General features: G+C 41.2%; 17 non-coding genes across 17 annotated transcripts; all 17 read left to right on the top strand.

Annotated features, from left to right (window-relative positions):
• Window positions 1–17: 17 nt before the first annotated feature.
• Window positions 18–89, top strand: trnap-agg (transfer RNA proline (anticodon AGG)). Its single transcript has one exon. It is a non-coding gene; the product is annotated as a tRNA-Pro (tRNA).
• A 1,170-nt stretch (window positions 90–1,259) lies between these two features.
• trnap-agg (transfer RNA proline (anticodon AGG)) lies at window positions 1,260–1,331 on the top strand. The gene has a single exon. It is a non-coding gene; the product is annotated as a tRNA-Pro (tRNA).
• Window positions 1,332–2,501: 1,170 nt separating this feature from the next.
• On the top strand, window positions 2,502–2,573 carry trnap-agg (transfer RNA proline (anticodon AGG)). Its single transcript has one exon. It is a non-coding gene; the product is annotated as a tRNA-Pro (tRNA).
• Window positions 2,574–3,743: 1,170 nt separating this feature from the next.
• trnap-agg (transfer RNA proline (anticodon AGG)) lies at window positions 3,744–3,815 on the top strand. Its single transcript has one exon. It is a non-coding gene; the product is annotated as a tRNA-Pro (tRNA).
• Window positions 3,816–4,985: 1,170 nt separating this feature from the next.
• Window positions 4,986–5,057, top strand: trnap-agg (transfer RNA proline (anticodon AGG)). Its single transcript has one exon. It is a non-coding gene; the product is annotated as a tRNA-Pro (tRNA).
• Window positions 5,058–6,227: 1,170 nt separating this feature from the next.
• On the top strand, window positions 6,228–6,299 carry trnap-agg (transfer RNA proline (anticodon AGG)). Its single transcript has one exon. It is a non-coding gene; the product is annotated as a tRNA-Pro (tRNA).
• A 1,170-nt stretch (window positions 6,300–7,469) lies between these two features.
• trnap-agg (transfer RNA proline (anticodon AGG)) lies at window positions 7,470–7,541 on the top strand. The gene has a single exon. It is a non-coding gene; the product is annotated as a tRNA-Pro (tRNA).
• A 1,170-nt stretch (window positions 7,542–8,711) lies between these two features.
• On the top strand, window positions 8,712–8,783 carry trnap-agg (transfer RNA proline (anticodon AGG)). Its single transcript has one exon. It is a non-coding gene; the product is annotated as a tRNA-Pro (tRNA).
• A 1,170-nt stretch (window positions 8,784–9,953) lies between these two features.
• Window positions 9,954–10,025, top strand: trnap-agg (transfer RNA proline (anticodon AGG)). The gene has a single exon. It is a non-coding gene; the product is annotated as a tRNA-Pro (tRNA).
• A 1,170-nt stretch (window positions 10,026–11,195) lies between these two features.
• trnap-agg (transfer RNA proline (anticodon AGG)) lies at window positions 11,196–11,267 on the top strand. Its single transcript has one exon. It is a non-coding gene; the product is annotated as a tRNA-Pro (tRNA).
• A 1,170-nt stretch (window positions 11,268–12,437) lies between these two features.
• Window positions 12,438–12,509, top strand: trnap-agg (transfer RNA proline (anticodon AGG)). Its single transcript has one exon. It is a non-coding gene; the product is annotated as a tRNA-Pro (tRNA).
• Window positions 12,510–19,767: 7,258 nt separating this feature from the next.
• trnap-agg (transfer RNA proline (anticodon AGG)) lies at window positions 19,768–19,839 on the top strand. The gene has a single exon. It is a non-coding gene; the product is annotated as a tRNA-Pro (tRNA).
• Window positions 19,840–21,009: 1,170 nt separating this feature from the next.
• On the top strand, window positions 21,010–21,081 carry trnap-agg (transfer RNA proline (anticodon AGG)). Its single transcript has one exon. It is a non-coding gene; the product is annotated as a tRNA-Pro (tRNA).
• A 1,170-nt stretch (window positions 21,082–22,251) lies between these two features.
• trnap-agg (transfer RNA proline (anticodon AGG)) lies at window positions 22,252–22,323 on the top strand. The gene has a single exon. It is a non-coding gene; the product is annotated as a tRNA-Pro (tRNA).
• A 1,170-nt stretch (window positions 22,324–23,493) lies between these two features.
• Window positions 23,494–23,565, top strand: trnap-agg (transfer RNA proline (anticodon AGG)). The gene has a single exon. It is a non-coding gene; the product is annotated as a tRNA-Pro (tRNA).
• A 1,170-nt stretch (window positions 23,566–24,735) lies between these two features.
• On the top strand, window positions 24,736–24,807 carry trnap-agg (transfer RNA proline (anticodon AGG)). The gene has a single exon. It is a non-coding gene; the product is annotated as a tRNA-Pro (tRNA).
• A 1,170-nt stretch (window positions 24,808–25,977) lies between these two features.
• On the top strand, window positions 25,978–26,049 carry trnap-agg (transfer RNA proline (anticodon AGG)). Its single transcript has one exon. It is a non-coding gene; the product is annotated as a tRNA-Pro (tRNA).
• Window positions 26,050–27,022: the final 973 nt, after the last annotated feature.

A 27,022-nucleotide genomic window follows, 5' to 3' on the forward strand; every position in this document is an offset into this window, starting at 1 on the left:
CATACACTCTGCCTGTGGGCTCGTTGGTCTAGGGGTATGATTCTGGCTTAGGGTGCGAGAGGTCCCGGGTTCAAATCCCGGACGAGCCCTCCAAAAAAACAGTCAGCACCGCGCTTTTGGCTGGTGCTTAGGATTTCTGGCCTTTGCCATTGTCTCAATACGCAATTACAAGATGACATCCTCACACCATGAGATCTGCGCTAAACCACTGAGAACCCAAATCAGTCATAGAGCTACCCATTATGCTCTTGTGCAGCTTTTTTTCTTGACAGTATTCATGAATGACATTTTTGTTAATGACTATCGTGGCCATGTAAAGTCTATTTTACATTGTGTGATGAAAGTGTTTCGCTAAATGCAATGAAGTTCCTGCATTGACTGTGTTTTGGCATTTGTTTCTTCTTAGTGAACATGCATATATGCTTTGAAATTTAGACGCGCTCGAATTTTGTACATTTTGAAAGCTTCACAACATATAATTGCAGCTCTTGATTTTGAGTGAAAAATGTCTTGAATGCACTGAAGACTTATAATTGTTAATCGCCCCAAACATTCTGGACCATTCACTCCTTTTTGCATTACTGGTCCATTCACTTGTGTAAATGTGCTTCCAGAAGAAACCATTGTCTGGCAAGGTATCATGTCCTCTCCTTTTGAAATGTATCGTATGTATGTCCTAGCAAATAGTCAGAGCAACAAATAAAAACGAGAATGCTTTTCTTTATTTCAATGTTATACCTGTTTATGTCCAAAGAAATATCATTGTTTTATGAACCAATGAGCTACAGCCGGTCTTTAGCCCACCTATGCCTACAACTGTTTAGGCAATCCAAGAAAACTCCATTTGTTTATGATGTTATAATGAGTATGTTGAAAACAGGATTTTGATTGACCGTTTGTTCAAAATGACTGTCTTTACAGTGCATTGCAGCCCAGGCATAGTAGGCCACAGGTGGTTGAACTGGATTTATTTTGTGCAGTGTTGTCCATGAATTTCTGACTGCAGAATGAAACCACCTCTGAAAGTAACAGTAAGTTGACATTGTTGCATAGTCTTTCATGACACGATTGAGGTACACTTCGATTGACCACAAAAAGCTGAATTGCTGATGCTGAACATGAATCCATTGCGCTGAACTGAAATTGATTTTTCAACCAGATGTGGCCATTTTTCTATGATAAGGCTCAGCAAAGAGACTATGAATTATGGGCTCTTTCAATTAGTAACTGTCTGGAGGTCCACATACACTCTGCCTGTGGGCTCGTTGGTCTAGGGGTATGATTCTGGCTTAGGGTGCGAGAGGTCCCGGGTTCAAATCCCGGACGAGCCCTCCAAAAAAACAGTCAGCACCGCGCTTTTGGCTGGTGCTTAGGATTTCTGGCCTTTGCCATTGTCTCAATACGCAATTACAAGATGACATCCTCACACCATGAGATCTGCGCTAAACCACTGAGAACCCAAATCAGTCATAGAGCTACCCATTATGCTCTTGTGCAGCTTTTTTTCTTGACAGTATTCATGAATGACATTTTTGTTAATGACTATCGTGGCCATGTAAAGTCTATTTTACATTGTGTGATGAAAGTGTTTCGCTAAATGCAATGAAGTTCCTGCATTGACTGTGTTTTGGCATTTGTTTCTTCTTAGTGAACATGCATATATGCTTTGAAATTTAGACGCGCTCGAATTTTGTACATTTTGAAAGCTTCACAACATATAATTGCAGCTCTTGATTTTGAGTGAAAAATGTCTTGAATGCACTGAAGACTTATAATTGTTAATCGCCCCAAACATTCTGGACCATTCACTCCTTTTTGCATTACTGGTCCATTCACTTGTGTAAATGTGCTTCCAGAAGAAACCATTGTCTGGCAAGGTAACATGTCCTCTCCTTTTGAAATGTATCGTATGTATGTCCTAGCAAATAGTCAGAGCAACAAATAAAAACGAGAATGCTTTTCTTTATTTCAATGTTAAACCTGTTTATGTCCAAAGAAATGTCATTGTTTTATGAACCAATGAGCTACAGCCGGTCTTTAGCCCACCTATGCCTACAACTGTTTAGGCAATCCAAGAAAACTCCATTTGTTTATGATGTTATAATGAGTATGTTGAAAACAGGATTTTGATTGACCGTTTGTTCAAAATGACTGTCTTTACAGTGCATTGCAGCCCGGGCATAGTAGGCCACAGGTGGTTGAACTGGATTTATTTTGTGCAGTGTTGTCCATGAATTTCTGACTGCAGAATGAAACCACCTCTGAAAGTAACAGTAAGTTGACATTGTTGCATAGTCTTTCATGACACGATTGAGGTACACTTCGATTGACCACAAAAAGCTGAATTGCTGATGCTGAACATGAATCCATTGCGCTGAACTGAAATAGATTTTTCAACCAGATGTGGCCATTTTTCTATGATAAGGCTCAGCAAAGAGACTATGAATTATGGGCTCTTTCAATTAGTAACTGTCTGGAGGTCCACATACGCTCTGCCTGTGGGCTCGTTGGTCTAGGGGTATGATTCTCGCTTAGGGTGCGAGAGGTCCCGGGTTCAAATCCCGGACGAGCCCTCCAAAAAAACAGTCAGCACCGCGCTTTTGGCTGGTGCTTAGGATTTCTGGCCTTTGCCATTGTCTCAATACGCAATTACAAGATGACATCCTCACACCATGAGATCTGCGCTAAACCACTGAGAACCCAAATCAGTCATAGAGCTACCCATTATGCTCTTGTGCAGCTTTTTTTCTTGACAGTATTCATGAATGACATTTTTGTTAATGACTATCGTGGCCATGTAAAGTCTATTTTACATTGTGTGATGAAAGTGTTTCGCTAAATGCAATGAAGTTCCTGCATTGACTGTGTTTTGGCATTTGTTTCTTCTTAGTGAACATGCATATATGCTTTGAAATTTAGACGCGCTCAAATTTTGTACATTTTGAAAGCTTCACAACATATAATTGCAGCTCTTGATTTTGAGTGAAAAATGTCTTGAATGCACTGAAGACTTATAATTGTTAATCGCCCCAAACATTCTGGACCATTCACTCCTTTTTGCATTACTGGTCCATTCACTTGTGTAAATGTGCTTCCAGAAGAAACCATTGTCTGGCAAGGTAACATGTCCTCTCCTTTTGAAATGTATCGTATGTATGTCCTAGCAAATAGTCAGAGCAACAAATAAAAACGAGAATGCTTTTCTTTATTTCAATGTTAAACCTGTTTATGTCCAAAGAAATGTCATTGTTTTATGAACCAATGAGCTACAGCCGGTCTTTAGCCCACCTATGCCTACAACTGTTTAGGCAATCCAAGAAAACTCCATTTGTTTATGATGTTATAATGAGTATGTTGAAAACAGGATTTTGATTGACCGTTTGTTCAAAATGACTGTCTTTACAGTGCATTGCAGCCCGGGCATAGTAGGCCACAGGTGGTTGAACTGGATTTATTTTGTGCAGTGTTGTCCATGAATTTCTGACTGCAGAATGAAACCACCTCTGAAAGTAACAGTAAGTTGACATTGTTGCATAGTCTTTCATGACACGATTGAGGTACACTTCGATTGACCACAAAAAGCTGAATTGCTGATGCTGAACATGAATCCATTGCGCTGAACTGAAATAGATTTTTCAACCAGATGTGGCCATTTTTCTATGATAAGGCTCAGCAAAGAGACTATGAATTATGGGCTCTTTCAATTAGTAACTGTCTGGAGGTCCACATACTCTCTGCCTGTGGGCTCGTTGGTCTAGGGGTATGATTCTCGCTTAGGGTGCGAGAGGTCCCGGGTTCAAATCCCTGACGAGCCCTCCAAAAAAACAGTCAGCACCGCGCTTTTGGCTGGTGCTTAGGATTTCTGGCCTTTGCCATTGTCTCAATACGCAATTACAAGATGACATCCTCACACCATGAGATCTGCGCTAAACCACTGAGAACCCAAATCAGTCATAGAGCTACCCATTATGCTCTTGTGCAGCTTTTTTTCTTGACAGTATTCATGAATGACATTTTTGTTAATGACTATCGTGGCCATGTAAAGTCTATTTTACATTGTGTGATGAAAGTGTTTCGCTAAATGCAATGAAGTTCCTGCATTGACTGTGTTTTGGCATTTGTTTCTTCTTAGTGAACATGCATATATGCTTTGAAATTTAGACGCGCTCGAATTTTGTACATTTTGAAAGCTTCACAACATATAATTGCAGCTCTTGATTTTGAGTGAAAAATGTCTTGAATGCACTGAAGACTTATAATTGTTAATCGCCCCAAACATTCTGGACCATTCACTCCTTTTTGCATTACTGGTCCATTCACTTGTGTAAATGTGCTTCCAGAAGAAACCATTGTCTGGCAAGGTAACATGTCCTCTCCTTTTGAAATGTATCGTATGTATGTCCTAGCAAATAGTCAGAGCAACAAATAAAAACGAGAATGCTTTTCTTTATTTCAATGTTAAACCTGTTTATGTCCAAAGAAATGTCATTGTTTTATGAACCAATGAGCTACAGCCGGTCTTTAGCCCACCTATGCCTACAACTGTTTAGGCAATCCAAGAAAACTCCATTTGTTTATGATGTTATAATGAGTATGTTGAAAACAGGATTTTGATTGACCGTTTGTTCAAAATGACTGTCTTTACAGTGCATTGCAGCCCGGGCATAGTAGGCCACAGGTGGTTGAACTGGATTTATTTTGTGCAGTGTTGTCCATGAATTTCTGACTGCAGAATGAAACCACCTCTGAAAGTAACAGTAAGTTGACATTGTTGCATAGTCTTTCATGACACGATTGAGGTACACTTCGATTGACCACAAAAAGCTGAATTGCTGATGCTGAACATGAATCCATTGCGCTGAACTGAAATAGATTTTTCAACCAGATGTGGCCATTTTTCTATGATAAGGCTCAGCAAAGAGACTATGAATTATGGGCTCTTTCAATTAGTAACTGTCTGGAGGTCCACATACGCTCTGCCTGTGGGCTCGTTGGTCTAGGGGTATGATTCTCGCTTAGGGTGCGAGAGGTCCCGGGTTCAAATCCCGGACGAGCCCTCCAAAAAAACAGTCAGCACCGGCCTTTTGGCTGGTGCTTAGGATTTCTGGCCTTTGCCATTGTCTCAATACGCAATTACAAGATGACATCCTCACACCATGAGATCTGCGCTAAACCACTGAGAACCCAAATCAGTCATAGAGCTACCCATTATGCTCTTGTGCAGCTTTTTTTCTTGACAGTATTCATGAATGACATTTTTGTTAATGACTATCGTGGCCATGTAAAGTCTATTTTACATTGTGTGATGAAAGTGTTTCGCTAAATGCAATGAAGTTCCTGCATTGACTGTGTTTTGGCATTTGTTTCTTCTTAGTGAACATGCATATATGCTTTGAAATTTAGACGCGCTCGAATTTTGTACATTTTGAAAGCTTCACAACATATAATTGCAGCTCTTGATTTTGAGTGAAAAATGTCTTGAATGCACTGAAGACTTATAATTGTTAATCGCCCCAAACATTCTGGACCATTCACTCCTTTTTGCATTACTGGTCCATTCACTTGTGTAAATGTGCTTCCAGAAGAAACCATTGTCTGGCAAGGTATCATGTCCTCTCCTTTTGAAATGTATCGTATGTATGTCCTAGCAAATAGTCAGAGCAACAAATAAAAACGAGAATGCTTTTCTTTATTTCAATGTTATACCTGTTTATGTCCAAAGAAATATCATTGTTTTATGAACCAATGAGCTACAGCCGGTCTTTAGCCCACCTATGCCTACAACTGTTTAGGCAATCCAAGAAAACTCCATTTGTTTATGATGTTATAATGAGTATGTTGAAAACAGGATTTTGATTGACCGTTTGTTCAAAATGACTGTCTTTACAGTGCATTGCAGCCCAGGCATAGTAGGCCACAGGTGGTTGAACTGGATTTATTTTGTGCAGTGTTGTCCATGAATTTCTGACTGCAGAATGAAACCACCTCTGAAAGTAACAGTAAGTTGACATTGTTGCATAGTCTTTCATGACACCATTGAGGTACACTTCGATTGACCACAAAAAGCTGAATTGCTGATGCTGAACATGAATCCATTGCGCTGAACTGAAATAGATTTTTCAACCAGATGTGGCCATTTTTCTATGATAAGGCTCAGCAAAGAGACTATGAATTATGGGCTCTTTCAATTAGTAACTGTCTGGAGGTCCACATACACTCTCCCTGTGGGCTCGTTGGTCTAGGGGTATGATTCTCGCTTAGGGTGCGAGAGGTCCCGGGTTCAAATCCCGGACGAGCCCTCCAAAAAAACAGTCAGCACCGCGCTTTTGGCTGGTGCTTAGGATTTCTGGCCTTTGCCATTGTCTCAATACGCAATTACAAGATGACATCCTCACACCATGAGATCTGCGCTAAACCACTGAGAACCCAAATCAGTCATAGAGCTACCCATTATGCTCTTGTGCGGCTTTTTTTCTTGACAGTATTCATGAATGACATTTTTGTTAATGACTATCGTGGCCATGTAAAGTCTATTTTACATTGTGTGATGAAAGTGTTTCGCTAAATGCAATGAAGTTCCTGCATTGACTGTGTTTTGGCATTTGTTTCTTCTTAGTGAACATGCATATATGCTTTGAAATTTAGACGCGCTCGAATTTTGTACATTTTGAAAGCTTCACAACATATAATTGCAGCTCTTGATTTTGAGTGAAAAATGTCTTGAATGCACTGAAGACTTATAATTGTTAATCGCCCCAAACATTCTGGACCATTCACTCCTTTTTGCATTACTGGTCCATTCACTTGTGTAAATGTGCTTCCAGAAGAAACCATTGTCTGGCAAGGTAACATGTCCTCTCCTTTTGAAATGTATCGTATGTATGTCCTAGCAAATAGTCAGAGCAACAAATAAAAACGAGAATGCTTTTCTTTATTTCAATGTTAAACCTGTTTATGTCCAAAGAAATGTCATTGTTTTATGAACCAATGAGCTACAGCCGGTCTTTAGCCCACCTATGCCTACAACTGTTTAGGCAATCCAAGAAAACTCCATTTGTTTATGATGTTATAATGAGTATGTTGAAAACAGGATTTTGATTGACCGTTTGTTCAAAATGACTGTCTTTACAGTGCATTGCAGCCCGGGCATAGTAGGCCACAGGTGGTTGAACTGGATTTATTTTGTGCAGTGTTGTCCATGAATTTCTGACTGCAGAATGAAACCACCTCTGAAAGTAACAGTAAGTTGACATTGTTGCATAGTCTTTCATGACACGATTGAGGTACACTTCGATTGACCACAAAAAGCTGAATTGCTGATGCTGAACATGAATCCATTGCGCGGAACTGAAATTGATTTTTCAACCAGATGTGGCCATTTTTCTATGATAAGGCTCAGCAAAGAGACTATGAATTATGGGCTCTTTCAATTAGTAACTGTCTGGAGGTCCACATACGCTCTGCCTGTGGGCTCGTTGGTCTAGGGGTATGATTCTCGCTTAGGGTGCGAGAGGTCCCGGGTTCAACTCCCGGACGAGCCCTCCAAAAAAACAGTCAGCACCGCGCTTTTGGCTGGTGCTTAGGATTTCTGGCCTTTGCCATTGTCTCAATACGCAATTACAAGATGACATCCTCACACCATGAGATCTGCGCTAAACCACTGAGAACCCAAATCAGTCATAGAGCTACCCATTATGCTCTTGTGCAGCTTTTTTTCTTGACAGTATTCATGAATGACATTTTTGTTAATGACTATCGTGGCCATGTAAAGTCTATTTTACATTGTGTGATGAAAGTGTTTCGCTAAATGCAATGAAGTTCCTGCATTGACTGTGTTTTGGCATTTGTTTCTTCTTAGTGAACATGCATATATGCTTTGAAATTTAGACGCGCTCGAATTTTGTACATTTTGAAAGCTTCACAACATATAATTGCAGCTCTTGATTTTGAGTGAAAAATGTCTTGAATGCACTGAAGACTTATAATTGTTAATCGCCCCAAACATTCTGGACCATTCACTCCTTTTTGCATTACTGGTCCATTCACTTGTGTAAATGTGCTTCCAGAAGAAACCATTGTCTGGCAAGGTAACATGTCCTCTCCTTTTGAAATGTATCGTATGTATGTCCTAGCAAATAGTCAGAGCAACAAATAAAAACGAGAATGCTTTTCTTTATTTCAATGTTAAACCTGTTTATGTCCAAAGAAATGTCATTGTTTTATGAACCAATGAGCTACAGCCGGTCTTTAGCCCACCTATGCCTACAACTGTTTAGGCAATCCAAGAAAACTCCATTTGTTTATGATGTTATAATGAGTATGTTGAAAACAGGATTTTGATTGACCGTTTGTTCAAAATGACTGTCTTTACAGTGCATTGCAGCCCGGGCATAGTAGGCCACAGGTGGTTGAACTGGATTTATTTTGTGCAGTGTTGTCCATGAATTTCTGACTGCAGAATGAAACCACCTCTGAAAGTAACAGTAAGTTGACATTGTTGCATAGTCTTTCATGACACGATTGAGGTACACTTCGATTGACCACAAAAAGCTGAATTGCTGATGCTGAACATGAATCCATTGCGCTGAACTGAAATAGATTTTTCAACCAGATGTGGCCATTTTTCTATGATAAGGCTCAGCAAAGAGACTATGAATTATGGGCTCTTTCAATTAGTAACTGTCTGGAGGTCCACATACGCTCTGCCTGTGGGCTCGTTGGTCTAGGGGTATGATTCTCGCTTAGGGTGCGAGAGGTCCCGGGTTCAAATCCCGGACGAGCCCTCCAAAAAAACAGTCAGCACCGGCCTTTTGGCTGGTGCTTAGGATTTCTGGCCTTTGCCATTGTCTCAATACGCAATTACAAGATGACATCCTCACACCATGAGATCTGCGCTAAACCACTGAGAACCCAAATCAGTCATAGAGCTACCCATTATGCTCTTGTGCAGCTTTTTTTCTTGACAGTATTCATGAATGACATTTTTGTTAATGACTATCGTGGCCATGTAAAGTCTATTTTACATTGTGTGATGAAAGTGTTTCGCTAAATGCAATGAAGTTCCTGCATTGACTGTGTTTTGGCATTTGTTTCTTCTTAGTGAACATGCATATATGCTTTGAAATTTAGACGCGCTCGAATTTTGTACATTTTGAAAGCTTCACAACATATAATTGCAGCTCTTGATTTTGAGTGAAAAATGTCTTGAATGCACTGAAGACTTATAATTGTTAATCGCCCCAAACATTCTGGACCATTCACTCCTTTTTGCATTACTGGTCCATTCACTTGTGTAAATGTGCTTCCAGAAGAAACCATTGTCTGGCAAGGTATCATGTCCTCTCCTTTTGAAATGTATCGTATGTATGTCCTAGCAAATAGTCAGAGCAACAAATAAAAACGAGAATGCTTTTCTTTATTTCAATGTTATACCTGTTTATGTCCAAAGAAATATCATTGTTTTATGAACCAATGAGCTACAGCCGGTCTTTAGCCCACCTATGCCTACAACTGTTTAGGCAATCCAAGAAAACTCCATTTGTTTATGATGTTATAATGAGTATGTTGAAAACAGGATTTTGATTGACCGTTTGTTCAAAATGACTGTCTTTACAGTGCATTGCAGCCCAGGCATAGTAGGCCACAGGTGGTTGAACTGGATTTATTTTGTGCAGTGTTGTCCATGAATTTCTGACTGCAGAATGAAACCACCTCTGAAAGTAACAGTAAGTTGACATTGTTGCATAGTCTTTCATGACACGATTGAGGTACACTTCGATTGACCACAAAAAGCTGAATTGCTGATGCTGAACATGAATCCATTGCGCTGAACTGAAATAGATTTTTCAACCAGATGTGGCCATTTTTCTATGATAAGGCTCAGCAAAGAGACTATGAATTATGGGCTCTTTCAATTAGTAACTGTCTGGAGGTCCACATACACTCTCCCTGTGGGCTCGTTGGTCTAGGGGTATGATTCTCGCTTAGGGTGCGAGAGGTCCCGGGTTCAAATCCCGGACGAGCCCTCCAAAAAAACAGTCAGCACCGCGCTTTTGGCTGGTGCTTAGGATTTCTGGCCTTTGCCATTGTCTCAATACGCAATTACAAGATGACATCCTCACACCATGAGATCTGCGCTAAACCACTGAGAACCCAAATCAGTCATAGAGCTACCCATTATGCTCTTGTGCGGCTTTTTTTCTTGACAGTATTCATGAATGACATTTTTGTTAATGACTATCGTGGCCATGTAAAGTCTATTTTACATTGTGTGATGAAAGTGTTTCGCTAAATGCAATGAAGTTCCTGCATTGACTGTGTTTTGGCATTTGTTTCTTCTTAGTGAACATGCATATATGCTTTGAAATTTAGACGCGCTCGAATTTTGTACATTTTGAAAGCTTCACAACATATAATTGCAGCTCTTGATTTTGAGTGAAAAATGTCTTGAATGCACTGAAGACTTATAATTGTTAATCGCCCCAAACATTCTGGACCATTCACTCCTTTTTGCATTACTGGTCCATTCACTTGTGTAAATGTGCTTCCAGAAGAAACCATTGTCTGGCAAGGTAACATGTCCTCTCCTTTTGAAATGTATCGTATGTATGTCCTAGCAAATAGTCAGAGCAACAAATAAAAACGAGAATGCTTTTCTTTATTTCAATGTTAAACCTGTTTATGTCCAAAGAAATGTCATTGTTTTATGAACCAATGAGCTACAGCCGGTCTTTAGCCCACCTATGCCTACAACTGTTTAGGCAATCCAAGAAAACTCCATTTGTTTATGATGTTATAATGAGTATGTTGAAAACAGGATTTTGATTGACCGTTTGTTCAAAATGACTGTCTTTACAGTGCATTGCAGCCCGGGCATAGTAGGCCACAGGTGGTTGAACTGGATTTATTTTGTGCAGTGTTGTCCATGAATTTCTGACTGCAGAATGAAACCACCTCTGAAAGTAACAGTAAGTTGACATTGTTGCATAGTCTTTCATGACACGATTGAGGTACACTTCGATTGACCACAAAAAGCTGAATTGCTGATGCTGAACATGAATCCATTGCGCGGAACTGAAATTGATTTTTCAACCAGATGTGGCCATTTTTCTATGATAAGGCTCAGCAAAGAGACTATGAATTATGGGCTCTTTCAATTAGTAACTGTCTGGAGGTCCACATACACTCTGCCTGTGGGCTCGTTGGTCTAGGGGTATGATTCTCGCTTAGGGTGCGAGAGGTCCCGGGTTCAAATCCCGGACGAGCCCTCCAAAAAAACAGTCAGCACCGCGCTTTTGGCTGGTGCTTAGGATTTCTGGCCTTTGCCATTGTCTCAATACGCAATTACAAGATGACATCCTCACACCATGAGATCTGCGCTAAACCACTGAGAACCCAAATCAGTCATAGAGCTACCCATTATGCTCTTGTGCAGCTTTTTTTCTTGACAGTATTCATGAATGACATTTTTGTTAATGACTATCGTGGCCATGTAAAGTCTATTTTACATTGTGTGATGAAAGTGTTTCGCTAAATGCAATGAAGTTCCTGCATTGACTGTGTTTTGGCATTTGTTTCTTCTTAGTGAACATGCATATATGCTTTGAAATTTAGACGCGCTCGAATTTTGTACATTTTGAAAGCTTCACAACATATAATTGCAGCTCTTGATTTTGAGTGAAAAATGTCTTGAATGCACTGAAGACTTATAATTGTTAATCGCCCCAAACATTCTGGACCATTCACTCCTTTTTGCATTACTGGTCCATTCACTTGTGTAAATGTGCTTCCAGAAGAAACCATTGTCTGGCAAGGTAACATGTCCTCTCCTTTTGAAATGTATCGTATGTATGTCCTAGCAAATAGTCAGAGCAACAAATAAAAACGAGAATGCTTTTCTTTATTTCAATGTTAAACCTGTTTATGTCCAAAGAAATGTCATTGTTTTATGAACCAATGAGCTACAGCCGGTCTTTAGCCCACCTATGCCTACAACTGTTTAGGCAATCCAAGAAAACTCCATTTGTTTATGATGTTATAATGAGTATGTTGAAAACAGGATTTTGATTGACCGTTTGTTCAAAATGACTGTCTTTACAGTGCATTGCAGCCCGGGCATAGTAGGCCACAGGTGGTTGAACTGGATTTATTTTGTGCAGTGTTGTCCATGAATTTCTGACTGCAGAATGAAACCACCTCTGAAAGTAACAGTAAGTTGACACTGTTGCATAGTCTTTCATGACACGATTGAGGTACACTTCGATTGACCACAAAAAGCTGAATTGCTGATGCTGAACATGAATCCATTGCGCTGAACTGAAATAGATTTTTCAACCAGATGTGGCCATTTTTCTATGATAAGGCTCAGCAAAGAGACTATGAATTATGGGCTCTTTCAATTAGTAACTGTCTGGAGGTCCACATACACTCTGCCTGTGGGCTCGTTGGTCTAGGGGTATGATTCTCGCTTAGGGTGCGAGAGGTCCCGGGTTCAAATCCCCGACGAGCCCTCCAAAAAAACAGTCAGCACCGCGCTTTTGGCTGGTGCTTAGGATTTCTGGCCTTTGCCATTGTCTCAATACGCAATTACAAGATGACATCCTCACACCATGAGATCTGCGCTAAACCACTGAGAACCCAAATCAGTCATAGAGCTACCCATTGTAGGGGTCCTCGCACGGGACTCCAAATTATGTAGGGTCCTCGCACGGGCCGCCAAATAACGCAGGGATTTTACTCTCTACGAAACCGGGGCGCCAGTTAAACGTTGTGTAGCAGTATAACTGCAAAAAGTAATCAGTCTCATAAAATTACTATTATCAGAAATATCTAACCACAAATTTAGTATTTTAATTAATAATTAAAATAACCAATTTTAATGATTAAACATACCGATAACCTGAAGGTTGGAAGTTCTTCGAAAGACTGCTTTAACTCGGCTCTCATGTCTATGCGATTCCAAAACGGACACCGGGGTTTAATAAAATATATTTATTAAACAAACATACAAACACATAACAGATAAACTAACGGGAAGTTAGTAAGGAAATTTAGTTGGGTATGTGTGTGTGCGTGTGTGTGGCGCGCGCAAGCGCGCGTGTCGCTAGAGTTCTGGGTGTGGTAATGAGTTAGAGTTAGCTGTGAGAAGGGACTACTTGCGTAGTTTTACTCTATATATGCGCAAAAGACGGCGAATCAATTCACGTACATATATATGTAGCTAACCAAACACATTACAATGGTTGGATGGTAAATATTGAAACACAGATCCACGAAAACAGTTAAGACTAAACTAAACACTGGCTATGCCTGAATGTTTGTTCTCTTACTGAGTCCATACGCATTGGATCCAAAAGACGTGCTGTCCTTATAGGAGCCGCGATGGTGCTGTGAATGCGTGTCCTGGAGAGATGCGCAGGCTGGGGTGTTCCCGTCTTAGCAGCGCGTTGTCGTCTGATCCGCTGGTCCTTTTCCAGGTGTAAAAGTTCGTTGCTGTTTTCGATGGTGAGCTTTGCAGGAGTAAACTGATGTAGCGTTCCGCGTACACCAGTTTCCACTCGCTATAGGCCACGAAGTTACCGCGAGGTAACTGGGTGTGTCCGTAGGCCTGGTAGTGCGCTGTGCAGCATCCAGCCTCTGTCCGAGTCTCGGAGCAGATGAGCTGAAGCGAATGCCCAAAAAGGGTGCGTCCAAGAGAAGAAGCAGAAGAGGCAGAAGAGAGAAGAGCCAGAAGAGAGATCCCAAGAACGTGTCTTGCTCTTATACGGGACCGTTTATTGCTCCCGCCATTACGGGATTGGCTGAACCAAGTTAGACGTCATTCGTGGTGGACGTCGCAGAATTCTCCTGTGGGAATGTGGAAGTTGTAGTCCCTACATCCCCCCTGTGGTCTCAGGATGCGGCTGAAGCCAGTGTTCCTCGAGAGCACAAAAGTCAGTTCACAGTCCACAGGTCAAGTACATTGGGTCGGTAACACAGTTCACAATTGATTGACAAACATCCAGGCATTTATCCACAATTAACTAAACTGGTCTAAAACACATGATACAAACAATGTGAAACACTAAGGTCGAACAGTGAATACATTGTCACAAAACATAAGAAACCTTGGTGAAAGGGTTAGTCGTTTTGTTAGTTCAGGTGTTTTGTTAGTTATTGGATGATGTCCAGAAGGTGGAGCACCAACAGGAATGACCCAGCCATGAAAATGTTCAGATGATGTAGGGGTCTAGGATGGAGAGGCTGTAGCCTTTTTGGAAGTCTTGTTCAGACTGACCAATTGTTCTAGTCCCTACAGTCAGGTTGCTGACGAGGGTTGTCATTTGAAATATGTGGGGGCATTTTCAAATTAGGGCAGCTTTCTGTATCCAAGCTTAACCTTATGGCTGTGTCATCAGGAAGGAAATGGAGAGGTGGTCTCATTTCTAAATGATGTGGTAAGCTCACAAGTGGTCTTGTCTTGCTTGGGGAAGAGGTGGAGTAAGGCACACTGGGGTGTGGCAATATACTTGTAAAGATTACACTGTAGTTTCTACATGCAATACTTTACGATGGTTCAGTAGGTGTAGAAAGAAGCAATGAACGTTTACGAGTTATAACAGGTGTCGGATTTAACTCTACAGTACCTACTTACGATCTGCGTTTGCTGCTGCTATATGCAAATCTAAGTGGCTGCTATAAACTACCAGTTTATTTTGCCACCCCCCTTTGGTAGGAAAGGTGTGCAAAAGAAAGTGGTCAAAGCTTCAGCTGGGAGTCTGCCTGTGAAGAGACCACGGCTATAGATCAGTCTTATTCAACGTCTTTTGATGGAGGTTGAACAAGACCAGATAGCTCTTTGGAGTGGTTACTCAAGGCATACACACTACTGAACAAAGGTTAGAGGCTTTAGTTGTCCTCAGAGGAACTGAAGAAGCTCTCTTCAGACAAGGTATCTTCCCTATCAGAGTCATGCTGGTGACTCTGAGGCTTGGGCCTACCGGGTCGGTCTTCTCTCCAATTCCGGCTGGAATCAGAGTGTGAGAAGCGACCACGGTGGCTCTTAACCGGGAACTTACTCACATGCCGTTGTTTTGAGCCATTAGATTTTAATGGGGCAACTTGGGAAGTGCCGGCGGGCTTGGTTGGAACAACGTGCTCAGCTGTTTCCAATACCTCGTTCCTGGGCACAATCCTTAAAGTGTCCCAGACCATTTGGGCTTCATTTCTTAATTCAAGGGCTGAGTGCTGGCCCCTTGAAAACAGTGAAACATGAGTTCGGACACAGGGGTGCAGGTTGTGCACAAAAAGGGATTTGAAGGCTTGATCTTCATCTAAGCCTGGTCCGTTTCTGCCCTGGAAAAAAGCATGTTTAAGACGTTGGTAAAAGTCTTTTGGTCTTTCTGTACGGCTGTGTTTAACCTCCACAGATTTGATCATGGCTGTGGCCTGATCAAACCGTGGCAGGTACTCAGCTACCAACGCTTCACAAACCTTGGGATAGCTGGAATGAACCTGTGGTGGAAGTTGTTCCATAAATGTATGGATCTCTCTGGTTGAGGTTTTCCATACAAGTCGTACCTTTTCTCGATCGGTTGCCCTGGGCAGATCCGAGAGACAGTAGTCTACTTCCCTCAAGTAACTCTGAATGTTAAATTCGGAGTCCTTCGGGTCAAATGTGTGGACATACTTCGCCATGGCCTCTAGCTCCTCAAAGCGAAGACCATGTGAAGTTGCACTAGTCTGCCTGTTTGGAGAAGGAGAGCCTGAAATCACATTTGAATGTGAATGCGTTTCATGCGGAGCTCGACGTCCTCGGTTTGGTTTAGAGGGTGGAGCTACAAAACTGTCATTCTCACAATGGTTGGCAGAAGATGAATTGTCGCTGTCAGTGTACTGTACAGAGCTGTCACCTATCCTCTCAGTTATAAAGGGAAAGCTAGCGGGATTAGCGTTGCTTTTTGTGTGCCCAATTAATAACGTTAGATCTCCTCTACCGTGTCCACGGGAGGGTTCCCTGACCTCCTCACGAGAGGGGTGGGCATGGAAGGTACAGTCCTGTACTTGCCTGACTGTTTCTCCCTTGCGGAGATGGACCACCGTTGGGATGGAGTCCCCCCTTTCCCTCTCCAGGGAAGAGGTGGGCAAACCATTGCATGGGTGGTCAACAGCACTGCAATCTGAGGAGACTGACGAGTCTCCATCAGAGCAAGCTGTGGAACCGGGATCTGACAAACCCGAATCAATTTGTGACCCCCCTTCCCCCGCCTTGTGGTGTAAGGAGGAAGCAGGAGAAGCTGGAGTTGGGCAAGCCTGAGAAAGCAGGCTTACAGAAGAGAGTGGATGTGGTAGCTTGTGGCATCCACTCTTCAACTGAAATAATTCCTCTCTGTAGGAACAAAGATCTGATTCGGCTGAATGCAGATCACGCAAGTATTGTACTGCTTTCTTGCCAACAGTTTGAAGCTCAAGTAAAACACTGGTGTGTTGTCCTTTGAGGTATGCCATCTCTGATTCTAAGTTTTTGTTGCTCTGAAGAGCAAGACTAATCTGTCTGGCAAAATTCAAGACCAGACAACTTAGAATTGGGTCTTTTGACTGGGTGGGGGAGTGACCTTTCTCGTTGATTAAGGAGAACATTTCTTTCCTACAATCAGTGAGGTTCATCTGATTCAGGAAAGCTACGTAGCCAGGTGCTAAACCTTGGGCTAAAAAGGAAAGGTACTCATCAATAGATATGGGTTCCATATCTCACGCCAAATAAAGCTAAAAGCTGAATCAGTAACTTAAGAGGGTACTCTTGAAGTTAACTATTTCACAAGGGCCTTGAGCTCCTAAAAGTTGGCAATGAATTGTTCACCAAAATCACAATCCAACATACAAGTTGTGATGAAGGATAAAGAATTTAAAAGGCTCTTTGAATATTCTCTAACTATAGTACAAGGTAGCTATAGCATCACACAGGGACTCGAGTTGCACTAGCGGTACTGCAATGCAACAACAGCAAAATGACCGAACTTATGGCGGATATTAAGACCGTAAAATAGGAACTGTGATGCTGATCACATTAATCCTAAATACCAGAATGTGATTGGTTGAAATTACAATTAAATTTGGATTTAAATGTAAAATTCAATTAATTATTAAAATTACTTTGACAAAGTAATTATAATTAATAATACAGTGCGGCTAATAATACTATTATTGATAATACGTATTATACCGGAAGGTAAATGCCAATCAACAAACTACCGTGTAAGATTACGAATGTAATGCCACAATGTTACACGAGGGGGCAGTATATTGAGAAAGCGGCTCATGCAGGCTTTCAAAAATGGTACAAGGGTGACATCTAGCGGTATTTTCAAAAAATTGCACAGGTGGCAATTTAGCTGAGAAAGAATGCCGAGAATTCGTTCTGGAGTCACGTGACATGAGCCAAAGCTCGTCTTTCTCATGCAGAGCTCCAAATTAGGAAGGGGAATTCGTTATGAAGTCACAAGACATGAAATTTGAGCCAAAGCTAGTCTTCCTCACGCGGGGCGCCAAAATATGTAGGGGTCCTCGCACGGGACTCCAAATTATGTAGGGTCCTCGCACGGGCCGCCAAATAACGCAGGGATTTTACTCTCTACGAAACCGGGGCGCCAGTTAAACGTTGTGTAGCAGTATAACTGCAAAAAGTAATCAGTCTCATAAAATTACTATTATCAGAAATATCTAACCACAAATTTAGTATTTTAATTAATAATTAAAATAACCAATTTTAATGATTAAACATACCGATAACCTGAAGGTTGGAAGTTCTTCGAAAGACTGCTTTAACTCGGCTCTCATGTCTATGCGATTCCAAAACGGACACCGGGGTTTAATAAAATATATTTATTAAACAAACATACAAACACATAACAGATAAACTAACGGGAAGTTAGTAAGGAAATTTAGTTGGGTATGTGTGTGTGCGTGTGTGTGGCGCGCGCAAGCGCGCGTGTCGCTAGAGTTCTGGGTGTGGTAATGAGTTAGAGTTAGCTGTGAGAAGGGACTACTTGCGTAGTTTTACTCTATATATGCGCAAAAGACGGCGAATCAATTCACGTACATATATATGTAGCTAACCAAACACATTACAATGGTTGGATGGTAAATATTGAAACACAGATCCACGAAAACAGTTAAGACTAAACTAAACACTGGCTATGCCTGAATGTTTGTTCTCTTACTGAGTCCATACGCATTGGATCCAAAAGACGTGCTGTCCTTATAGGAGCCGCGATGGTGCTGTGAATGCGTGTCCTGGAGAGATGCGCAGGCTGGGGTGTTCCCGTCTTAGCAGCGCGTTGTCGTCTGATCCGCTGGTCCTTTTCCAGGTGTAAAAGTTCGTTGCTGTTTTCGATGGTGAGCTTTGCAGGAGTAAACTGATGTAGCGTTCCGCGTACACCAGTTTCCACTCGCTATAGGCCACGAAGTTACCGCGAGGTAACTGGGTGTGTCCGTAGGCCTGGTAGTGCGCTGTGCAGCATCCAGCCTCTGTCCGAGTCTCGGAGCAGATGAGCTGAAGCGAATGCCCAAAAAGGGTGCGTCCAAGAGAAGAAGCAGAAGAGGCAGAAGAGAGAAGAGCCAGAAGAGAGATCCCAAGAACGTGTCTTGCTCTTATACGGGACCGTTTATTGCTCCCGCCATTACGGGATTGGCTGAACCAAGTTAGACGTCATTCGTGGTGGACGTCGCAGAATTCTCCTGTGGGAATGTGGAAGTTGTAGTCCCTACACCATTATGCTCTTGTGCAGCCTTTTTTCTTGACAGTATTCATGAATGACATTTTTGTTAATGACTATCGTGGCCATGTAAAGTCTATTTTACATTGTGTGATGAAAGTGTTTCGCTAAATGCAATGAAGTTCCTGCATTGACTGTGTTTTGGCATTTGTTTCTTCTTAGTGAACATGCATATATGCTTTGAAATTTAGACGCGCTCGAATTTTGTACATTTTGAAAGCTTCACAACATATAATTGCAGCTCTTGATTTTGAGTGAAAAATGTCTTGAATGCACTGAAGACTTATAATTGTTAATCGCCCCAAACATTCTGGACCATTCACTCCTTTTTGCATTACTGGTCCATTCACTTGTGTAAATGTGCTTCCAGAAGAAACCATTGTCTGGCAAGGTAACATGTCCTCTCCTTTTGAAATGTATCGTATGTATGTCCTAGCAAATAGTCAGAGCAACAAATAAAAACGAGAATGCTTTTCTTTATTTCAATGTTAAACCTGTTTATGTCCAAAGAAATGTCATTGTTTTATGAACCAATGAGCTACAGCCGGTCTTTAGCCCACCTATGCCTACAACTGTTTAGGCAATCCAAGAAAACTCCATTTGTTTATGATGTTATAATGAGTATGTTGAAAACAGGATTTTGATTGACCGTTTGTTCAAAATGACTGTCTTTACAGTGCATTGCAGCCCGGGCATAGTAGGCCACAGGTGGTTGAACTGGATTTATTTTGTGCAGTGTTGTCCATGAATTTCTGACTGCAGAATGAAACCACCTCTGAAAGTAACAGTAAGTTGACATTGTTGCATAGTCTTTCATGACACCATTGAGGTACACTTCGATTGACCACAAAAAGCTGAATTGCTGATGCTGAACATGAATCCATTGCGCTGAACTGAAATAGATTTTTCAACCAGATGTGGCCATTTTTCTATGATAAGGCTCAGCAAAGAGACTATGAATTATGGGCTCTTTCAATTAGTAACTGTCTGGAGGTCCACATACACTCTGCCTGTGGGCTCGTTGGTCTAGGGGTATGATTCTCGCTTAGGGTGCGAGAGGTCCCGGGTTCAAATCCCGGACGAGCCCTCCAAAAAAACAGTCAGCACCGCGCTTTTGGCTGGTGCTTAGGATTTCTGGCCTTTGCCATTGTCTCAATACGCAATTACAAGATGACATCCTCACACCATGAGATCTGCGCTAAACCACTGAGAACCCAAATCAGTCATAGAGCTACCCATTATGCTCTTGTGCAGCCTTTTTTCTTGACAGTATTCATGAATGACATTTTTGTTAATGACTATCGTGGCCATGTAAAGTCTATTTTACATTGTGTGATGAAAGTGTTTCGCTAAATGCAATGAAGTTCCTGCATTGACTGTGTTTTGGCATTTGTTTCTTCTTAGTGAACATGCATATATGCTTTGAAATTTAGACGCGCTCGAATTTTGTACATTTTGAAAGCTTCACAACATATAATTGCAGCTCTTGATTTTGAGTGAAAAATGTCTTGAATGCACTGAAGACTTATAATTGTTAATCGCCCCAAACATTCTGGACCATTCACTCCTTTTTGCATTACTGGTCCATTCACTTGTGTAAATGTGCTTCCAGAAGAAACCATTGTCTGGCAAGGTAACATGTCCTCTCCTTTTGAAATGTATCGTATGTATGTCCTAGCAAATAGTCAGAGCAACAAATAAAAACGAGAATGCTTTTCTTTATTTCAATGTTAAACCTGTTTATGTCCAAAGAAATGTCATTGTTTTATGAACCAATGAGCTACAGCCGGTCTTTAGCCCACCTATGCCTACAACTGTTTAGGCAATCCAAGAAAACTCCATTTGTTTATGATGTTATAATGAGTATGTTGAAAACAGGATTTTGATTGACCGTTTGTTCAAAATGACTGTCTTTACAGTGCATTGCAGCCCGGGCATAGTAGGCCACAGGTGGTTGAACTGGATTTATTTTGTGCAGTGTTGTCCATGAATTTCTGACTGCAGAATGAAACCACCTCTGAAAGTAACAGTAAGTTGACATTGTTGCATAGTCTTTCATGACACGATTGAGGTACACTTCGATTGACCACAAAAAGCTGAATTGCTGATGCTGAACATGAATCCATTGCGCTGAACTGAAATAGATTTTTCAACCAGATGTGGCCATTTTTCTATGATAAGGCTCAGCAAAGAGACTATGAATTATGGGCTCTTTCAATTAGTAACTGTCTGGAGGTCCACATACACTCTGCCTGTGGGCTCGTTGGTCTAGGGGTATGATTCTCGCTTAGGGTGCGAGAGGTCCCGGGTTCAAATCCCGGACGAGCCCTCCAAAAAAACAGTCAGCACCGCGCTTTTGGCTGGTGCTTAGGATTTCTGGCCTTTGCCATTGTCTCAATACGCAATTACAAGATGACATCCTCACACCATGAGATCTGCGCTAAACCACTGAGAACCCAAATCAGTCATAGAGCTACCCATTATGCTCTTGTGCAGCCTTTTTTCTTGACAGTATTCATGAATGACATTTTTGTTAATGACTATCGTGGCCATGTAAAGTCTATTTTACATTGTGTGATGAAAGTGTTTCGCTAAATGCAATGAAGTTCCTGCATTGACTGTGTTTTGGCATTTGTTTCTTCTTAGTGAACATGCATATATGCTTTGAAATTTAGACGCGCTCGAATTTTGTACATTTTGAAAGCTTCACAACATATAATTGCAGCTCTTGATTTTGAGTGAAAAATGTCTTGAATGCACTGAAGACTTATAATTGTTAATCGCCCCAAACATTCTGGACCATTCACTCCTTTTTGCATTACTGGTCCATTCACTTGTGTAAATGTGCTTCCAGAAGAAACCATTGTCTGGCAAGGTAACATGTCCTCTCCTTTTGAAATGTATCGTATGTATGTCCTAGCAAATAGTCAGAGCAACAAATAAAAACGAGAATGCTTTTCTTTATTTCAATGTTAAACCTGTTTATGTCCAAAGAAATGTCATTGTTTTATGAACCAATGAGCTACAGCCGGTCTTTAGCCCACCTATGCCTACAACTGTTTAGGCAATCCAAGAAAACTCCATTTGTTTATGATGTTATAATGAGTATGTTGAAAACAGGATTTTGATTGACCGTTTGTTCAAAATGACTGTCTTTACAGTGCATTGCAGCCCGGGCATAGTAGGCCACAGGTGGTTGAACTGGATTTATTTTGTGCAGTGTTGTCCATGAATTTCTGACTGCAGAATGAAACCACCTCTGAAAGTAACAGTAAGTTGACATTGTTGCATAGTCTTTCATGACACGATTGAGGTACACTTCGATTGACCACAAAAAGCTGAATTGCTGATGCTGAACATGAATCCATTGCGCTGAACTGAAATAGATTTTTCAACCAGATGTGGCCATTTTTCTATGATAAGGCTCAGCAAAGAGACTATGAATTATGGGCTCTTTCAATTAGTAACTGTCTGGAGGTCCACATACACTCTGCCTGTGGGCTCGTTGGTCTAGGGGTATGATTCTCGCTTAGGGTGCGAGAGGTCCCGGGTTCAAATCCCGGACGAGCCCTCCAAAAAAACAGTCAGCACCGCGCTTTTGGCTGGTGCTTAGGATTTCTGGCCTTTGCCATTGTCTCAATACGCAATTACAAGATGACATCCTCACACCATGAGATCTGCGCTAAACCACTGAGAACCCAAATCAGTCATAGAGCTACCCATTATGCTCTTGTGCAGCCTTTTTTCTTGACAGTATTCATGAATGACATTTTTGTTAATGACTATCGTGGCCATGTAAAGTCTATTTTACATTGTGTGATGAAAGTGTTTCGCTAAATGCAATGAAGTTCCTGCATTGACTGTGTTTTGGCATTTGTTTCTTCTTAGTGAACATGCATATATGCTTTGAAATTTAGACGCACTCGAATTTTGTACATTTTGAAAGCTTCACAACATATAATTGCAGCTCTTGATTTTGAGTGAAAAATGTCTTGAATGCACTGAAGACTTATAATTGTTAATCGCCCCAAACATTCTGGACCATTCACTCCTTTTTGCATTACTGGTCCATTCACTTGTGTAAATGTGCTTCCAGAAGAAACCATTGTCTGGCAAGGTAACATGTCCTCTCCTTTTGAAATGTATCGTATGTATGTCCTAGCAAATAGTCAGAGCAACAAATAAAAACGAGAATGCTTTTCTTTATTTCAATGTTAAACCTGTTTATGTCCAAAGAAATGTCATTGTTTTATGAACCAATGAGCTACAGCCGGTCTTTAGCCCACCTATGCCTACAACTGTTTAGGCAATCCAAGAAAACTCCATTTGTTTATGATGTTATAATGAGTATGTTGAAAACAGGATTTTGATTGACCGTTTGTTCAAAATGACTGTCTTTACAGTGCATTGCAGCCCGGGCATAGTAGGCCACAGGTGGTTGAACTGGATTTATTTTGTGCAGTGTTGTCCATGAATTTCTGACTGCAGAATGAAACCACCTCTGAAAGTAACAGTAAGTTGACATTGTTGCATAGTCTTTCATGACACGATTGAGGTACACTTCGATTGACCACAAAAAGCTGAATTGCTGATGCTGAACATGAATCCATTGCGCTGAACTGAAATAGATTTTTCAACCAGATGTGGCCATTTTTCTATGATAAGGCTCAGCAAAGAGACTATGAATTATGGGCTCTTTCAATTAGTAACTGTCTGGAGGTCCACATACACTCTGCCTGTGGGCTCGTTGGTCTAGGGGTATGATTCTCGCTTAGGGTGCGAGAGGTCCCGGGTTCAAATCCCGGACGAGCCCTCCAAAAAAACAGTCAGCACCGCGCTTTTGGCTGGTGCTTAGGATTTCTGGCCTTTGCCATTGTCTCAATACGCAATTACAAGATGACATCCTCACACCATGAGATCTGCGCTAAACCACTGAGAACCCAAATCAGTCATAGAGCTACCCATTATGCTCTTGTGCAGCCTTTTTTCTTGACAGTATTCATGAATGACATTTTTGTTAATGACTATCGTGGCCATGTAAAGTCTATTTTACATTGTGTGATGAAAGTGTTTCGCTAAATGCAATGAAGTTCCTGCATTGACTGTGTTTTGGCATTTGTTTCTTCTTAGTGAACATGCATATATGCTTTGAAATTTAGACGCGCTCGAATTTTGTACATTTTGAAAGCTTCACAACATATAATTGCAGCTCTTGATTTTGAGTGAAAAATGTCTTGAATGCACTGAAGACTTATAATTGTTAATCGCCCCAAACATTCTGGACCATTCACTCCTTTTTGCATTACTGGTCCATTCACTTGTGTAAATGTGCTTCCAGAAGAAACCATTGTCTGGCAAGGTAACATGTCCTCTCCTTTTGAAATGTATCGTATGTATGTCCTAGCAAATAGTCAGAGCAACAAATAAAAACGAGAATGCTTTTCTTTATTTCAATGTTAAACCTGTTTATGTCCAAAGAAATGTCATTGTTTTATGAACCAATGAGCTACAGCCGGTCTTTAGCCCACCTATGCCTACAACTGTTTAGGCAATCCAAGAAAACTCCATTTGTTTATGATGTTATAATGAGTATGTTGAAAACAGGATTTTGATTGACCGTTTGTTCAAAATGACTGTCTTTACAGTGCATTGCAGCCCGGGCATAGTAGGCCACAGGTGGTTGAACTGGATTTATTTTGTGCAGTGTTGTCCATGAATTTCTGACTGCAGAATGAAACCACCTCTGAAAGTAACAGTAAGTTGACATTGTTGCATAGTCTTTCATGACACGATTGAGGTACACTTCGATTGACCACAAAAAGCTGAATTGCTGATGCTGAACATGAATCCATTGCGCTGAACTGAAATAGATTTTTCAACCAGATGTGGCCATTTTTCTATGATAAGGCTCAGCAAAGAGACTATGAATTATGGGCTCTTTCAATTAGTAACTGTCTGGAGGTCCACATACACTCTGCCTGTGGGCTCGTTGGTCTAGGGGTATGATTCTCGCTTAGGGTGCGAGAGGTCCCGGGTTCAAATCCCGGACGAGCCCTCCAAAAAAACAGTCAGCACCGCGCTTTTGGCTGGTGCTTAGGATTTCTGGCCTTTGCCATTGTCTCAATACGCAATTACAAGATGACATCCTCACACCATGAGATCTGCGCTAAACCACTGAGAACCCAAATCAGTCATAGAGCTACCCATTATGCTCTTGTGCAGCCTTTTTTCTTGACAGTATTCATGAATGACATTTTTGTTAATGACTATCGTGGCCATGTAAAGTCTATTTTACATTGTGTGATGAAAGTGTTTCGCTAAATGCAATGAAGTTCCTGCATTGACTGTGTTTTGGCATTTGTTTCTTCTTAGTGAACATGCATATATGCTTTGAAATTTAGACGCACTCGAATTTTGTACATTTTGAAAGCTTCACAACATATAATTGCAGCTCTTGATTTTGAGTGAAAAATGTCTTGAATGCACTGAAGACTTATAATTGTTAATCGCCCCAAACATTCTGGACCATTCACTCCTTTTTGCATTACTGGTCCATTCACTTGTGTAAATGTGCTTCCAGAAGAAACCATTGTCTGGCAAGGTAACATGTCCTCTCCTTTTGAAATGTATCGTATGTATGTCCTAGCAAATAGTCAGAGCAACAAATAAAAACGAGAATGCTTTTCTTTATTTCAATGTTAAACCTGTTTATGTCCAAAGAAATGTCATTGTTTTATGAACCAATGAGCTACAGCCGGTCTTTAGCCCACCTATGCCTACAACTGTTTAGGCAATCCAAGAAAACTCCATTTGTTTATGATGTTATAATGAGTATGTTGAAAACAGGATTTTGATTGACCGTTTGTTCAAAATGACTGTCTTTACAGTGCATTGCAGCCCGGGCATAGTAGGCCACAGGTGGTTGAACTGGATTTATTTTGTGCAGTGTTGTCCATGAATTTCTGACTGCAGAATGAAACCACCTCTGAAAGTAACAGTAAGTTGACACTGTTGCATAGTCTTTCATGACACGATTGAGGTACACTTCGATTGACCACAAAAAGCTGAATTGCTGATGCTGAACATGAATCCATTGCGCTGAACTGAAATAGATTTTTCAACCAGATGTGGCCATTTTTCTATGATAAGGCTCAGCAAAGAGACTATGAATTATGGGCTCTTTCAATTAGTAACTGTCTGGAGGTCCACATACACTCTGCCTGTGGGCTCGTTGGTCTAGGGGTATGATTCTCGCTTAGGGTGCGAGAGGTCCCGGGTTCAAATCCCGGACGAGCCCTCCAAAAAAACAGTCAGCACCGCGCTTTTGGCTGGTGCTTAGGATTTCTGGCCTTTGCCATTGTCTCAATACGCAATTACAAGATGACATCCTCACACCATGAGATCTGCGCTAAACCACTGAGAACCCAAATCAGTCATAGAGCTACCCATTGTAGGGGTCCTCGCACGGGACTCCAAATTATGTAGGGTCCTCGCACGGGCCGCCAAATAACGCAGGGATTTTACTCTCTACGAAACCGGGGCGCCAGTTAAACGTTGTGTAGCAGTATAACTGCAAAAAGTAATCAGTCTCATAAAATTACTATTATCAGAAATATCTAACCACAAATTTAGTATTTTAATTAATAATTAAAATAACCAATTTTAATGATTAAACATACCGATAACCTGAAGGTTGGAAGTTCTTCGAAAGACTGCTTTAACTCGGCTCTCATGTCTATGCGATTCCAAAACGGACACCGGGGTTTAATAAAATATATTTATTAAACAAACATACAAACACATAACAGATAAACTAACGGGAAGTTAGTAAGGAAATTTAGTTGGGTATGTGTGTGTGCGTGTGTGTGGCGCGCGCAAGCGCGCGTGTCGCTAGAGTTCTGGGTGTGGTAATGAGTTAGAGTTAGCTGTGAGAAGGGACTACTTGCGTAGTTTTACTCTATATATGCGCAAAAGACGGCGAATCAATTCACGTACATATATATGTAGCTAACCAAACACATTACAATGGTTGGATGGTAAATATTGAAACACAGATCCACGAAAACAGTTAAGACTAAACTAAACACTGGCTATGCCTGAATGTTTGTTCTCTTACTGAGTCCATACGCATTGGATCCAAAAGACGTGCTGTCCTTATAGGAGCCGCGATGGTGCTGTGAATGCGTGTCCTGGAGAGATGCGCAGGCTGGGGTGTTCCCGTCTTAGCAGCGCGTTGTCGTCTGATCCGCTGGTCCTTTTCCAGGTGTAAA

The sequence above is a fragment of the Conger conger genome, chromosome 15 (genome assembly GCF_963514075.1).
Source record: "Conger conger chromosome 15, fConCon1.1, whole genome shotgun sequence".
NCBI classification, from domain to species: Eukaryota; Metazoa; Chordata; class Actinopteri; order Anguilliformes; family Congridae; genus Conger; species Conger conger.